Raw genomic sequence first — 14,885 nt, 5'->3', positions numbered from 1 at the left:
TAGCCAGAGGCTTAGTCTTCTGCTGGCCGGATGTTACCGTGATCAGAGCCACGGCATGCATATCAGCCTGATTCTCCCCACCTCACGCCCTGTGCCACCGTGTACGGCAAGGTGAAATGCTACCAGTGATCCAGGGCACGTGGTGACATGAGGGAGGCGGGGATCAGGGCCTTTCACTGTGGTCTCTGGGTCGCAGCAACAGCTCTCCTGGGTATGTCCCAAGGGAGCCGGTCTGTGTGGGCACTTGCACCTGCTCAACACCGTGGATCTGGACCTTGTGCTGTGGGAGAGTCGCTCTGGATCGATCTTACCAGAGCCAGAACAAGAGGCCTCGCTCTCTTGCTGTTTGAGAGGCGAGCGCCCCATCTCCTTGGAATCTCTTGCATCCTTTCTGCAGTGGACGAGGGACCAACCTGTGAAACAGGGTCCTCCATCCCAGTCTCTCTGGGTCCTGGGAGAATGGCAAAGCAGTGGTCAAAATGGGTCATGGCTATTGTGTTCCTACAGGTATGGTGCACTTACAAGAGTAACAGCCTATGGGCCAAAGCGTTTGGGGGGCGATACTGGGTCCAGTCCTCGTCAATATTTTTAATTAGCGATGTGGAGAATATTCATCACGCTGGTGGCCAACGAGCTTGACCTAGGCACTTATGCTGCCCGCAAATAGTATCCGGGTGCACTCGAGAATCAGGAGCGACCCCTAAGCTGGGGAGGATGCATGGGGCTGAGCAGCAGCACTGGAGATGCAGGCTGGGACAGAGCCCCCCACTAGCATGGTTTGTGTGGGGAGAGCCGATCAGAAGCCCGATGAGAATGGAGGGGACTGGCTAGGCAGGCAGTCGCACCACATCGAAAGCTCAGGGGGATTGGAGCGGGTGATGGATTGAGTGAGTCATCCAGGCGCGGCTGCTGCAGAAATAGACCAGCACGGCCTCTGCTGTCCACGAGGTGACAGGAGCCGGAGCTGCAGGGGAGCAGATGTAGGTTACACATGAGGCAGGATCTGCTCCACCCTTCCAAGGTAGATAAACGGAGGCTGGGACATGTGGCTAGAAGCAGGACTGGATTCCTCCAAGTTGCTTTGACCTCCTTCAGCTTCCCTGTGCAACCCCATGGCCAGTGTGTGTTGCAGGTCCCCTCTGGGCTGATCCATAGAGGACACGAGTCTGAGACTGTTCGCTCTCTCTCGCTCTTGCTTCTAGCTGTGAGCGTCCCTGGTGCATTGGCCAAGGTGGTACCTCTCACGCTTGCAACCCTCACCCCGCCCATAGCGAGCTACAGCTGTGTTTGCAGACCTGACCTCTGAGGTCTCTGCCAGGGGCAGATGGTGCTAACATAGCAGTAACACCCCATCCGTATTCCAGTGGGGCCAACGAAAAGCCACGTTTGAGTGGCACAAGGGTAGAAGCCCCCAAGGACTCTGAGCAGCCTGTCCACTCAGCTAGTCTAATCCCTTTGAAAAGGGGAGCTAGCTGGGCTAAACAAGAAAACCCTCTGTCTAAGCCAGCTGCTGGCTGCCTTCTAGGATCCCAGAGATGAGTGTACCAAAGAGACATTTCTGTCCTTCCTGATTGTAGGGCTTCCTGCCCCACCATGTAAGGGATCTCTTCCCCCCCATTTTATGTCAGAATCTTCTGTCTGTCAAGGTAATCTTTGGCCTGGATACTGACTTGCATTGAGCAGAGAGATTTTCTTGCCTCCAGACCATTGATTGTTCATCAGTCAAGTGTTTTGTGTGAAAACTCCCTAGAGTGTGTGTGTGTGTGTGTGTCTTGAGCCACTGAGGGGAGAGTTCCCTGGTCCGGTGCATCGCAGCCCCGAGAGTTTGCATTGTTTTTATTTAATGATTATATCCCCCTGCCTGCCTGCAGCTGTCTGTCCCTGCAGCCTGCAAGACCCTGCTGTCCAGTGTGGGGTGACCCTTTGGCCTCTACAGCCACATCCATTCAGCAGCTGCTCTGGGCAACTGTGCAGACAGCAGCAGCAGGCCCTAGCATGAGCTACAGGTTACCAAGCCCCTAATTGATCAGACAGCATAGCAAACTCTCCTGCTACTCGTGGGCACAACTCGGTGGGTGTCTCTGAGGGTTTGGGGATGAGATGTTAAAAACTGTCTGCTTAGCGTGGGTGATAAAGAATTCTTTCCCCCTGTGATAAATGAATGGGGGAGGGGGAGTAGCTCCCTTTTATGAACACCCAGCCAGCCAGCTATAAAATCCCTGTTAGTAGCTGTTCTCTACTTGCTTTACCTGTAAAGGGTTAAAAAATTCCAGAGGTAAAAGGAAGGGAGTGGGCACCTGACCAAAAGAGCCAATGGGAGGGCTAGAACTTTTTAAAATTGGGGAAATTTTTTTCCCCTTTTTCTGTCTGTTCTCTGGGGAGAGGGGACAGAGCAGACACAGGGCTGGAGCTATGCTGTAAAAAGCTGTGGACCAGGTAGGAAAATCACCAGGTCAAACCTAGAAACTACTCATTTGAAACCCCAGCTATGTCAGTAGATCAGGGAATGTCCAGAAAGACGTGAATAGGTTTATCTCTTTTTATTTCTTTATGGCTTGTGGACTTCTCTGGGCTAACCCCAGGTGCCTTTGTTTTGCTTGTAACCTTTAAGCTGGACCTCAGAGAGCTATTCTTGATGCTTAATCCTTGTAATTGCCTTTTTTTTTTAATCTAGCAAAAAGTGTAGGTTCCAAATGTATTTATTTTTTTCCCCCGAACAGGATTGGATTTTTGTGTCCTAAGAGGGTCGTGCACACGTTGTTTAATTAGCTAGTGGCAACAGCTGATTTCCTTTTTCTTCCTCAGCTCTTCCCTGGAGAGGGGGTGACAGGGCTTGAAGGAATTTCCAAGTGCACCTTTCTGGGTTCCAAAAGGTGGTTTTTGCACTTGGGTGATGGCAGCATCTACCCATCCGAGGTCAGAGAGAAGCTGTAACCTTGGGAGTTTAATACAAGCCTGGAGTGGTCAGTATTAATTTTTAGAATCCCTGCGGGCCCCCACTTCTCATAAGAGCAGAGGGTTTTCCCAAGTGTCCAAGGTTGTTTTTCTCTTCACCCGTTTCTACTGCATTCCTCTGCCCCAGAAGTGGCTGCATTTCAGTGTTGCTGTACACTTACCGTGCTGGGGGTGGGGGGGGAGGGAGGGGGAAGCACTGGAGATTTAATTTAGTGCTGGATTTTCAAAACTGCTCAGCTCCCAGCAGCTCAGTGGGTGGTGGGGGCTGTGGGGAGCTGAGATCTCTTGAAAGCCAAGGCCAGGTTAGGGTCTGTGCTGGGCTGTTCAAGTATTACTTGGCAAAGTGCTGTGGACAGAATGGAGTTTGATTGATGTAAAATATTCCCACCGAGATAATTTAGCAATGGAAGGGGAAACACAGCAGAGGTGACCGGACAGCACCCTCTCTAGAACTTCAGCAGATCATCTGGGTTTGTGCCCTGAGCTTCAGGGGAACCAAGTCCTCGGGTCTGAGTTGCGCGGACTTCATCTGCAATGAGGCCGTGTGTGAACATGGCTTCAAAAGACTCTTATGTAATCAAATGCTTCTTAGGGGCCCTTGATGAGCTGTGTAGGCCGGGACAAGGGGACATCCCCTTTTTTAAAAAGCTGGTTTCCCTTCCTGTCTGGTCCATGGTGCAATTGGGTTATTGATTGATACCTGGAGTGGTGGGTGCCATACAGAACATTGGGGGAATGAACCCCTGATCTTCCATACTGTCACAGGGAGCCTGGGACCCGTCTGGCAGGGTTCTGTGGAATTGTAGCATCTTTCTGGACCAGCTCTTTCTGTGCAGTGGGTCACTGAGGCCTCTTACTAGAAGGAAGCAAGGCGGGGGAAGGCTCCTTGAATCACTCGCTGCTGGCGTGGGGACTGCGGACTCGCTCTTAGGCCGGTGCCCATTCAATACTTTGGATGCCAGCCCAATTGGTTCCCCCTCTGTAAATGTTGGCTTACGGTGACGGAGCTGAACAAGCCAGCCATTGTGCGGCTCAGGGCCACTGGAGAAATTGGCTGGGGATTTTTATAAGCGTGTGTGTGTGTGTCAAAGCTTTTCACCATTCGGGTTCAGTGTCCCGCTCCCTCTTCCCCTCCCTGCAGATGCTTGGTTGCCATGACAATCTTGCCATGGTGACTGCTGCTTTCACATCCTGCCAGCAAAGAAAGAAAAGACCGAGAGGCTCCCAGTTGGGGAGCCCCCTGTGCCGCCTCTATTGCTTTACAAACTGCTCTGTGTCTCTCTTTCCTAGTCGAGTCTGGCTCCCGCGCAGCCCGGATGCAGGATAGGGGCTCCCTGGCACCCAGGGGCCTCCTGGCTCCGGGGGCCCAGCACTGTCCGTCATCGGCCCAGCGAGAGCTCCCAGTTGGAAAGGGCAAGATCTCTCCCCCTGCCCATGTCTCTGTCTCTACCAGTGTGTCTGTCGGCCTGCGGCGTTTGTGCCTTGTGTGTTGCTGGCTCTGTCAGCTGGCCAGGCCCAGGTCTGCGAATAGACCGGCCCTGCAGGAAGGATCTGCAGCTCCGGCCGCCCGTGTCAATCAGCCCGGGGGCTCCAATGGTCCTTGCTCGGACCAGATCTATTTGCTGCTTTCCCACCACCCACGTCTCCAAACAGCTCAGCCAGCTGGATGCGCCTTATTGGGGCGGGGGACTCTTGTCCCTCCCCCCCCAACTCCTCTTGCACCCAGCTGTGGCATCTGTCACACCCCCACCTTCCCCCTCCGGAGGGTCAGGAAGGCTCCAGCCAGAGCATCTTGCAGGGCTGTTTGCTAACAGTGAACGCTGTGCGATCCTTTGTGTCCTTTCCCTCTCCCCCTCCCTGCACCCCCATCTGGGGAACCCCCGGCGCCGATGATCTCGCGATGATCCTGTCTCTGGGCTTGTCGGCCAGTCTGACTGCACCCAGCCCCGAGGGTGGCTGTACTCCCAGAATGCCTTGCCAGTGCCCCCGGGATGCTGTTGGTGTCGTGTCTTCTGTGGGGCTGTCTGTAGGAGGGAGCGGGTGCTGAGCCAGGGCTGGGGCGCACACCCTACTCCTAACAGGGCTCAGTGGGAACTTTCAAGCCCCCTCTACCCTAGAAAAGTGGCTGGCAGACGTTTTCCCCCTGAAATGGAGACTGGAAGCGGCTTGTGTGGCTGGAACAAGCCCTGTCCTGTGCTTCCTCATGCAGATGGGGCTCGTGTTCGATCCTTTCCAGGCAGTGCCTGCGGGAGGCTGCCTCGTATCCGGCATGATGAATGATTTCCTGGCCTCTGAAGCCCTGGTCTGTTTGAGCTGCCACTCCATGACCAGTGGGTAACTCCCTAACTGCCAAATGGGCTTAGGCATCTGGGCGGACAAGTGCGATGCTTGATGCACTTTGGAGCAGCCCCTGGAGTTACCGGGAGTCTTGGCACTGGCTCCCGTGGATTTGGGATCAGGTTGGGAGCAAAGTCCACGCCCCGCTTTGCTGTTTGGGCTACATGGATTCTGACGGGACGCCTCCAATGTCTGCAGTGTCCCGCCACTCCTCAGCACAGCTTAATAACCGAGAGGGAGCCGCAGGGAGGCCTCCCGCCACGCTGACCTCCAGGGGCCAAATGCACCCTGGTGCAACTTCACTGCTTTCGTTACGAACACTTTCCCGGCCTGGGCTCTCGCTGTGCTTTGCGATCACGGCTGGATCCAATTTCCTGGCTCATCAGTGTGATTAGCCCCACTGAGTAGGTGGGGAAACTGAGGCATAGTGAGGTTGAGGCAAGGTCACATGATGGGTCAGTGGCAGATCTGGGATTACAACCCTGAGTTTCGATTTGTAAGGGTCTAGTCTTGTCCTGGGCTTTATTTTAATCTTCTGTGAACATAGACCTGCCGTGCCTTATCCTACCCACCTCAGGCATGACAGTAACTGACTAGAACAGCACCATCTGTCTGGCCTCATTAGTGCTGTAATACTGTAACCATTAGACACATGATCAGGCAAGTTCGTTAGTTATACAGGGTAATCGTGTGGCTATTTCCGTCTCTAATTTGTTATTGGGAGCTTTCGGGAATGCAGCCGAGACAAGGCATGGAGCGAGCATCATGGGGGCTCTGCAAGGTGGACAAATCTGTGCTCTACTAACCCTCCTGGAGGTTTCTTCCGTCTCTAATGCCGGTAGGTCCGGTCCCATCCATCTGCCTGCTCCCCGGCCAGCAACCAGGTTTAGGAACTGGCATAGCCCACTTTCCAATAGGGGGCAGCTGCTTCAGGGAAAGGTACAAGAACCGCCCCCCCCCCCCCGCCCCCATGGAAAATTAAGGAATAATCTGCCCACAGAAAGTTTCTTCCTGACCCTCATTGCTTAGAAGTCGGCTCATGCCCTGAAGCATGAGGATGTACAACTTTTTAAAAATAACCTTCTCAGGTTCTCATTATCTTTGTAAAATATCCAGCCCTCTTGAGTCCAACTAAGCTCTTGGCAACTGGCTATGTGATAGCCTGTGGAACTCATTGCTAACTCTGTGCTGGGTAATAAAGGATTATTCTCTTCATTATATTCTTCATGACTTTTGTTCTGCATTTCCTGATGTTCAGTCTTGATTTCCTTTGCTCAGTTCTATCCCAGTGCTCCTAGCTCTCCTGCCCCATCCTTCCATGTCGCACTGAACACATCCCCTGCCTCTTCATTTTGCACCACCCTTCAGGTCCCCATGGTTTAAAAGATCTCGGGCATGGGGTGCTGTGCTCTGGGCATTTGCCTGGTGAAGGTGTACAGAACCTGCCACTTGGCTCCTGTGTCTGGGTGCCATTTGACAAGCCCTGATGTCTTTTTTTTTTTTTTTCTTAAAATCTGGGGAAGAGGCGGAGCAGGGGGTGGGGCCTCGGGGAAGAGGCGAAGCCTCAAGCGTCCAGTTACCAGCCATGAAAAAGGTGGCAACTCTTCTGTTGCTATAGGGCCTCTATCCTGACTTGTACCTCCAGGCACTCCCAGAACTTCAGTGTTAGAGGACACCAGGCATTGGCCTGAAGCAGGACTCTGAGTGGTTGGGTGTCTGGTGGGATCAGGTCTGAAAGCTCAGCCAGGAATACCTTGCCTAGCTCAGACCCTCTGGCTCTGCTTATTGGTCTAAGCATGGGCCCTGCGATGCTGTGGGTTCTGTTTGCCTCCCTTAGCACAGAAGCAGAGCAGCGAACGGCAGGCAGGGTGCCGTCTCTCCCAGCTGTACAGGGTGGCATAGGGAAGCAGGGCAGGGGAGGGGGGACAGCAGGGTGCTATTGGGCATTAGGGTGAAAGCCAAAGCATTTAACAGTAGCTTCTTGTGACTCAGAGGGGAGAGATCTCAGGGAGGGTGCAGCTGTCCACGCACAGTTGCAGTGGGCCAGAGCATTCAGAAGGGCTCAGCAGCCCCAGCTGGGGCTACCTATTCCTGCTGCTCCCAGTGTGACACTTGCAGCCAGGCTTTCATGCGAGCTGTGCATGTCGGGTGTTGGCTTCTTGCCTGAGGAGGTTGTGAAGGCTGGAACGATAACAGGGTTTAAAAGAGAACTGGAGAAATTCATGGAGGTTAAATCCAGGATCTGAGTTACTACAGAGAATTCTTTCCTGGGTGTCGGGCTGGTGAGTCTTGCCCACATGCTCAGGGTTCAGCCGATTGCCATATTTGGGGTCGGGAAGGAATTTTGCTCCAGGGCAGATTGGCAGAGGCCCTGGGGTTTTTTCACCTTCCTCTGCAGCATGGGGCACGGGTCACTTGCTGGAGGATTCTCTGCACCTTGAAATCTTTAAACCACAATTTGAGGACTTCAGTAGCTCAGACATAGGTCGGGTTTGTTACAGGAGTGGGTGGATGAGATTCTGTGGCCTGCGTTGTGCAGGAGGTCAGACTAGATGATCATAAGGGTCCCTTCTGACCTTTAAAGTCTATGATTCATTAATGGCTATTAGCCAGGATGGTAAAGAATAGTGTCCCTAGTCTGTTTGTCAGAGGGTGGAGATGGATGGCAGGAGAGAGATCACTTGATCATTATCTGTTAGGTTGACTCCCTCTGGGGCACCTGGCATTGGCCACTGTCGGCAGACAGGATACTGGGCTGGATGGACCTTTGGTCTGACCCAGCCTGGCCGTTCTTATGTTGAAAAATATCCATTCTTTTTGCGGAAATATTTGAAAACATTTTACTCCCCTCTTCCCCCCAAAAAACAATGAAAATTTTGACCAAAAAAGGTTTTTCTGGTCCACAACAAAAAGGTTTTTCTGGTCCACAACAAAGCGCTGCGTTTTACTTACACACACACACACCCCGTTTTTGTCAAAAAGCCATTTTTTTGCCCAAGGGGACAGGGAAGGAAATCTCTTTGGGGAGAAGAAACCTGAGCGGCCCCAGTGCTGAGCCCTTCTAAAACTCTGAACCTTGCTGTTGTCACTGAGCTCTCTCTGGAAATTTGGGCCCAAAGGGCCCAGTTGAGCCTTGGGCTGTTTGATTCTGTTTGTATGCTTTAAACCAAGTGCCAGCTTGGGAACCCTGGGGAAAAGCCCCCACTTAGTGAGACTTTTGTGCTGGCATAAGCTGACCTCCCTTTCCGTCCTTCAGTGATACACAAACTACAGAGGATTCTTTCCCAGATGTCTTGCCCACATGCTCAGGGTCTACCTGCTCACCAGATTTGGGGTCTAGAGGGAATTTTCCCCAGGTCAGATTGGCAGAGACCCTGGGGGGGCTTTCGCCTTCCTCTGAAACATGGGGCATGGGGCACGTGCAGGTTTAAACTAGTGTGAATAGTGGATTCTCTACCTTGAAGTATTTAAACCATGATTTGAGGACTTCAGTAACTCAGCCAGAGGTTACGGGGTCTGTTACAGGAGTGGGGGGGGGGTGAGGTTTTGCAGCCTGTGATGTGTGTGAGGCCAGATGAGATGATCACGAGGGCCCCTTCTGGCCTTAAAGTCTGAATCTTTAACACCTAGCTCTTACACAGTGTCTTTCATCCAGAGATTTCAAAGAGCTTTACACAGGTATTTGATATCATTATCCCTGCTTTACAGATAGGGAAACTGAGGCACAGTGGCCATACAGGATTTGCTTCGCCCATGGCTAAAGTACATTAAACAGTAGCTGGGGATAATATTGGACACTATTTGATAAGCCCCACTTTAGTGAGAGGGGGCTGGTGGTGGTATTAAGCATGTGGTCCATTCTCCTGGCTTCCATGGCTTTAAAGGAATTAATATAAATATTTATAAAACAGCCAGTGAGGGGAGTTGTTTTGTCATGAAGTCTCCAAAAAGTGTTTTTATCAGGGTCTTTGGTGTCATGTTGTCTCTTCTCCCTGATTCTTCCCAGGTAAGCCAGCTTCAGAGCTGCCAGGCCAATCCCCTGAAAACAGGAGACTTTAAAATCTCAACAAATGCAGCTGTCTTACCAAGCAAAGCTGCAGGTCATTTTGTTAGCAGTACAAGTCTATTAGTTGATTCCTGTGTAACAGCAGGATTTTAGATGGGGGTGCGTGTGAAATTCCGACTAATTGATCTGATTTGGGTTTTTGGGTTGTGCAGATGCCAGGGTGGTGCTCATGGCCTGTGAGCTACAGAGGTCAGATTGGCTCATGGTCTCTTCTGGCCTTCCGCGCTGGGATTTAGGCGGTAAGCAAGAACTTGAGAGTGAGTACTGAAAAGACCCCTAGCAGAGCTCTTACCTTCCTGGCTCAGATTGCGTTGGTTTTCATCTCTGGCTTCCCCAGTCTCGCTCATGTAGGGTTTGTACTGTCCCTTTGCCTTGTCAGTTTTGATTAGCAATATTTGGGGTTTATTTTTAATGACTGATTTGGGGCAAAAATGTTTAAGCCTCGAATTGGTAGGATGGGAAACTGTCAAGGGAGCTTTTAATGGTGTGGATTGAGCATGTGCACTGCAGTAGTCTATCTGACAAAGGAACAATGAGTCTAGCGGCTGGGAGCTGACGGGTGAATTCAGACCGGAAATAAAGTACAGGTTTGTGTTTTATTTGAACAGTGTGGGCAAGTAGACCCCAGAACCATTTACACAGGGCTGCGGTGGATGCTCCATCCCTTGAAGCTTTGAAATCAAGAATGTGCATCTCTAATACATCTGCTTTAGCTCAACCACGTGTCATGGGATTGATTCCGAAGTTACTGGGGAAAGACGGTGTTATGCCGGAGACGAGATGGCATGATCAGAATGGCCCTTCCTGGCCTTAAAATCTATGTATTGATAAACAGCATTTTAAATGAGCGAGCATGCATTCTTCTATATCTCTGAATTGGGCGTGCAGTTTGGGGCTGTGCGCAGATGTGGGGGCCTACCTACATATGCCTTGCAGATTGAGGATCTGCTTGTCTAAACCAGGTGTTACGTGTCCTAGTATTTTGTATATGCCCAGGCCATCCAAACCTGTATTCCAGTTAGGACTCTGATGCACCGACTGCCATAAATTAGCAGCTGGGACCCCTACGTATTTAGTGGGGTGAGGGGTTGCAAGCAGTAAAGGAGTGGGAGAGAAGTCTGGAAGGAGAAATAATCCACCCGAGGGCCCAACTTGCCCCTGGGAGCAGTCTTTTAGGACCATCCAGCATCTTCTGACCTGACCCACTTATTGTGCAAACGAAAATGGGAGCTGGTCAATACAAACTTTCAATATCAGCCACGGATTTGGGGTGCCTCTGCTTCTGGGGGGGCCAGCATGAGACGGAATGGGCCTTGGTTTTTTCCCCCCCAGAAGGTTTGAACACAAGGAAATCCAGCTGAAGTCAGTGGGAGTCGTGGGACAGTCAGTACCTCTGGGAATTGGGCCCCAATTGTCTCAAAATGGGCTTCCCAGAAAGAGAAGCCTCCAGAATCAGAGGCCACTGCTGAAAACATGGGCCTTACTCTTTTTCTAGCAGAATGGGGTGAGGAGGAGAGAGACTGGCATCTGACTAGGCCAGGGAGCCATTCATAAATAGGAAAGGTGCTTCTAAGACTTTAGTTAGCCTTTGGCAGGGCCATGTTTTCTTGTGCTCGTCGTCTGTCAGCAGCCACCTGTGGTCTCTCACAGTTGATCATCAGCTCTTTGGGGCAGGGACCGTTTTCTTGTTGTGTTTGTACAGCGTCTGGCACCACGGGGTCATGATCCATAACTTGGGCTCCGATGAGCTACTGCAAGACCAATAATAATAAGGAACTATTTTTGTAATAGCGGAAGGATATTTCCCATAAACCTTCCCCTACAATTTACTGTCCCTCATATATAATGCACACACGTACGCACGCGCACATGCATCCTCTTCAAAACACCAGAAAATGTACCAAACCTAGGCCAGGCCAGGCAGTGCCATGGGAGGGAAGGGCTACTCAGGGTTTAATTTGTGCCAGGACTTGCCTGAGCTGAGCCCCGGCACCTCTGATGCGACAAATTACACACTAAGGCTACTGGTGTGAACTGCTCCAGAGGTTGAAAACACAAGGCCCAAGTCCTCACTAATGTGTCCCCCTTTGCAGCTTCCTGCTCTAGCAGGGAGAGCTGCTTGGGGGATATTTCCATCACGTTTTTTTCTGACAGAAAATCCCTTTTTTTGTTTTGTTTTTTTTTTTTACTAAAAGTGACATTTTTTCAAATGTCTGGGTTTTGGTCAAAAAAGCAACATAATTTCTCTTAAGTGATCTTACAATGTGTATTTTTTCATGGTCTGTGTGTATATAAATCTCCTCAATGTATTTTCCACTTTATGCATCCGATGAAGTGAGCTGTGGCTCACGAAAGGTTATGCTCAAATAAATTGGTTAGTCTCTAAGGTGCCACAAGTCCTTCTTATAATTTTGTAGAAAATAGTTGACAAAAATGAACAATTTCCTTTTTGGACTGATTGATTTACTTGGGGGACTGGGGCTGGGAATCTGCTTTCTCAATCAGCTTGTGTGATGCTTTTGTGGGAATGATCCTCTGGGATTCTCCAGAGGCTTGAGAATAATCTGCTCTTAAATGGTTTTCGTAAGTGTAACTCCAGTTTGCTAGCGTCAGGCATCCCGGTGAGTCACCTCTCTCTCTAATTCTATAAGCAAAGTGTCTTTCAAAAAGAGCCGAAGTTCTCATAGAGTAAGTTAATCTCCAGCACTAAATATAGTCCCTTCAGAAAGGGCCCAATTCCCCCAGTGCCTTCTGGCTTGTGCAGTCACTTACAGCTGAGTAAATTGCTTATCTATGAGCATTAATTCGGTCTACTTGGTATTCCTGAAACCCAGTGGAATGATTTGCACAACTGGAACGTTAAAAGCAATGGTTCTAATCTATTTTGGAAGGACTGAATGGGCAAAAGGGTGGGGGAGGGGCACTCTAGGTCCAAAATGGCATCACCTGTTTCCGAGTCACTGATAACTTGGAAGAAAATGATCTTGAATGCTCACAGATCAATGTGCTAACAGAGAAAGCACAAGGTGGGGACTTATTTGGTGTCTGCTACAGAGCCCCAAATCACACTAGGGAATTGGATGACCAGCTCCTTATGCACTGATCTATGACGTGTAGGGGGAAAGAACCCTGTGTGATGATGGGAGACTTCAATTGGAGTGACTGCTGGAGGTCTCCTGCTGCCGGTACTCAAACATCCTCTGAATTTCTAAATATTATTATAGATGACAATTTCCTAACTCAAAAGGTGGTGCAGCCAACCCAGGGGGATTCTGTACTGGACTTTGTTCTTACAGGTAAAGAGCAACTGCTCACAGAACTAAAATGTAATGGTAGCCTAGGAACAAGTATCATGACTAGATCACATTTATAATGTGCAATCAGAATAAAGTGCAGACCAGTGATATAGATACTTGGTGCTTTAATAGGTCCAATTTCACAAAGCTGAAAACAAGTATGAGCCAAAGCTTCTGGGAGAAAGAATTTAAACAGAAAAATGTGAATGATAATTGGGAATTATTTAAGAACTCCTTACTAGATGCCCAAAAAGCCACAATTCAGGAAGAAGGCCGCACTGTTTAAAAAACCACCCAGGTTTAGAGGGGAAGTGAAGGAAGCTATACAAAATTTTAAGAATGGAAGAAAGGGTAACTAGGTAGTAATGTATATAAATCAGAAGTTAAGAATTGTAGAAAATTGATCAGGGAAGCTAAGAAACACAGGGAGAAATTGATGGCCAGCAGAGTAAGGACAATACGGAGTTTTAAAAAATATATTTGGAACCAAAAGAATCTGGACAATAGTATTGGCCCTTTAGTTAGTAGCTGGAAATGGTAGAATTATTAATAATAATGCAGAAATGGTCAGATGTAGAAGTGGTATTTGGGGGCAAAAAATGAATGATTCAGTCTCATCATATGGTGATAACACTCTTTCCATTACCCTTGTATCTCTGGAAGATGTTAGAGAAGCTACTAAAGTTAAACATTTTTAAATTAGCCAGACCAGATAACTTACATCCAAGAGTTTTAAAAGAGCTGACTGAGGCACTCACTGGACGGTTAATGTTGATTTTCAATAAGTCTTGAAGCACTGGGGAAGTTCCAGAAGACTGGAAGACAGCTAATGTGCCAATTTTTAATAAGGGAAAATGGGATGACCTGGTAATTATAGGTCTGTCAGTCTGACATCGATCCTGAGCAAGATAATGGAGCGGCTGATATGGGATTTAATTAATTAAAGGAGGAAAATATAAGTAATGCAAATCAACATGGGTTTATGGAAAATAGATCCTGTCCAACTAACCTGATAGATATAGCTATAGATAGATATATTTTATCCAATTACAGGTTTGGTTGATAAAGGTAATAGCGTTGATGTAATATACTTAAACTTCTCGTAAGGTGTTTGACTTGATATCACAGTATACTTTGATTAATTTTATATTTTGTTTTTTAGTGTGCCACACATTAAATGGATTAAAAACTGGCTAACTGATAGGTCTCAAAATGTAACTGTAAACATGGAATAGTCCTTCAGCAGGTCTGTTTCCAGTGGGATCCTGCAGGGATTGGTTCTTGGCCCTTCACTAGCTAACATTTTTATCAATGACCAAGAAGAAAATGTAAAATCATCACTGATAAAGTTTTCAGATGACCCCAACATTGGGGGATTGGTAAATAATGAAGAGGACAGGTCACTGATACCAAGTGATCCGAATCTCTTGATAAACTGGGGCCAAACAAACAATATGTGTTTTAATACAGCTAAATGTATAAATCTAGGGACAAAAAATTTAGGCCATACTTATAGAAAGGAGGACTCTATCCTGGGAAGCAGTGACTCTGAAAAAGATTTGGGTGTTGTGGTGGATAATCAGCTGAACACAAGCTCCCAGTGTAATGCTGTGGCCAGAAGAGCTAATGCATAAACGGGGAACCTTGAATAGGAATAGAGAAATTATTTTACCTCTGTATTTGGCATGGATGTGACCACTACTGGAATACTGCATCCAGTTTGGGTGCCCACAATTGCAGAAGGATGTTGATAAATTGAAGAGGGCTCAGAGAAGAGCCACAAGAATGATTAAGGGATAGACTGTCAGGTTGGTGGCAGTGATCACTGGGTCTCACCAATCTCTCTTGCTATGGGCCAAGCAGCCATCACATGGGAATTGCTGTCAGTAAGTACTGACGGGGGGATTTGAACCAGCAATATTGAGGTGACAGTCAACACCACGGTCCCTACCCTTTGTGTGGTCTCTAATATCTCATTGCATTAGTCAGAGGAGTCGGGAGGGGTCACCCTGGCTAAATTCCAGCTGCCTTTCTAAAGCATGCATCCTGCAGTTTCACCTGGGTGTGGTATTCCTGTTCCAGACTGTTACTTTGTGTGCTTAAGCAGCTGCTGCCATGTTGCAGCCCAGAGGTGGCTGCATTTCACTGTTGGGTAGGGTGATCCCCCTTGCTGCAGGGATGCAGGGTGCTCTGGGAGAGGTAAGAGTGCTGTGTCCTCAGTTGTCTGTCTT

The 14,885-nt window shown here is 49.0% G+C and overlaps 1 protein-coding gene across 1 annotated transcript in view; it reads left to right on the top strand.

Moving 5' to 3' along the window:
• KIF21B (kinesin family member 21B) overlaps positions 1-14,885 on the top strand; it is a 78,665-nt gene that overhangs the window by 26,882 nt on the left and 36,898 nt on the right. The window lies entirely within an intron of this gene.

Source organism: Eretmochelys imbricata, chromosome 21, assembly GCF_965152235.1.
Source record: "Eretmochelys imbricata isolate rEreImb1 chromosome 21, rEreImb1.hap1, whole genome shotgun sequence".
NCBI lineage: Eukaryota > Metazoa > Chordata > Testudines > Cheloniidae > Eretmochelys > Eretmochelys imbricata.
This window is presented reverse-complemented; position numbering and strand designations above follow the sequence as displayed.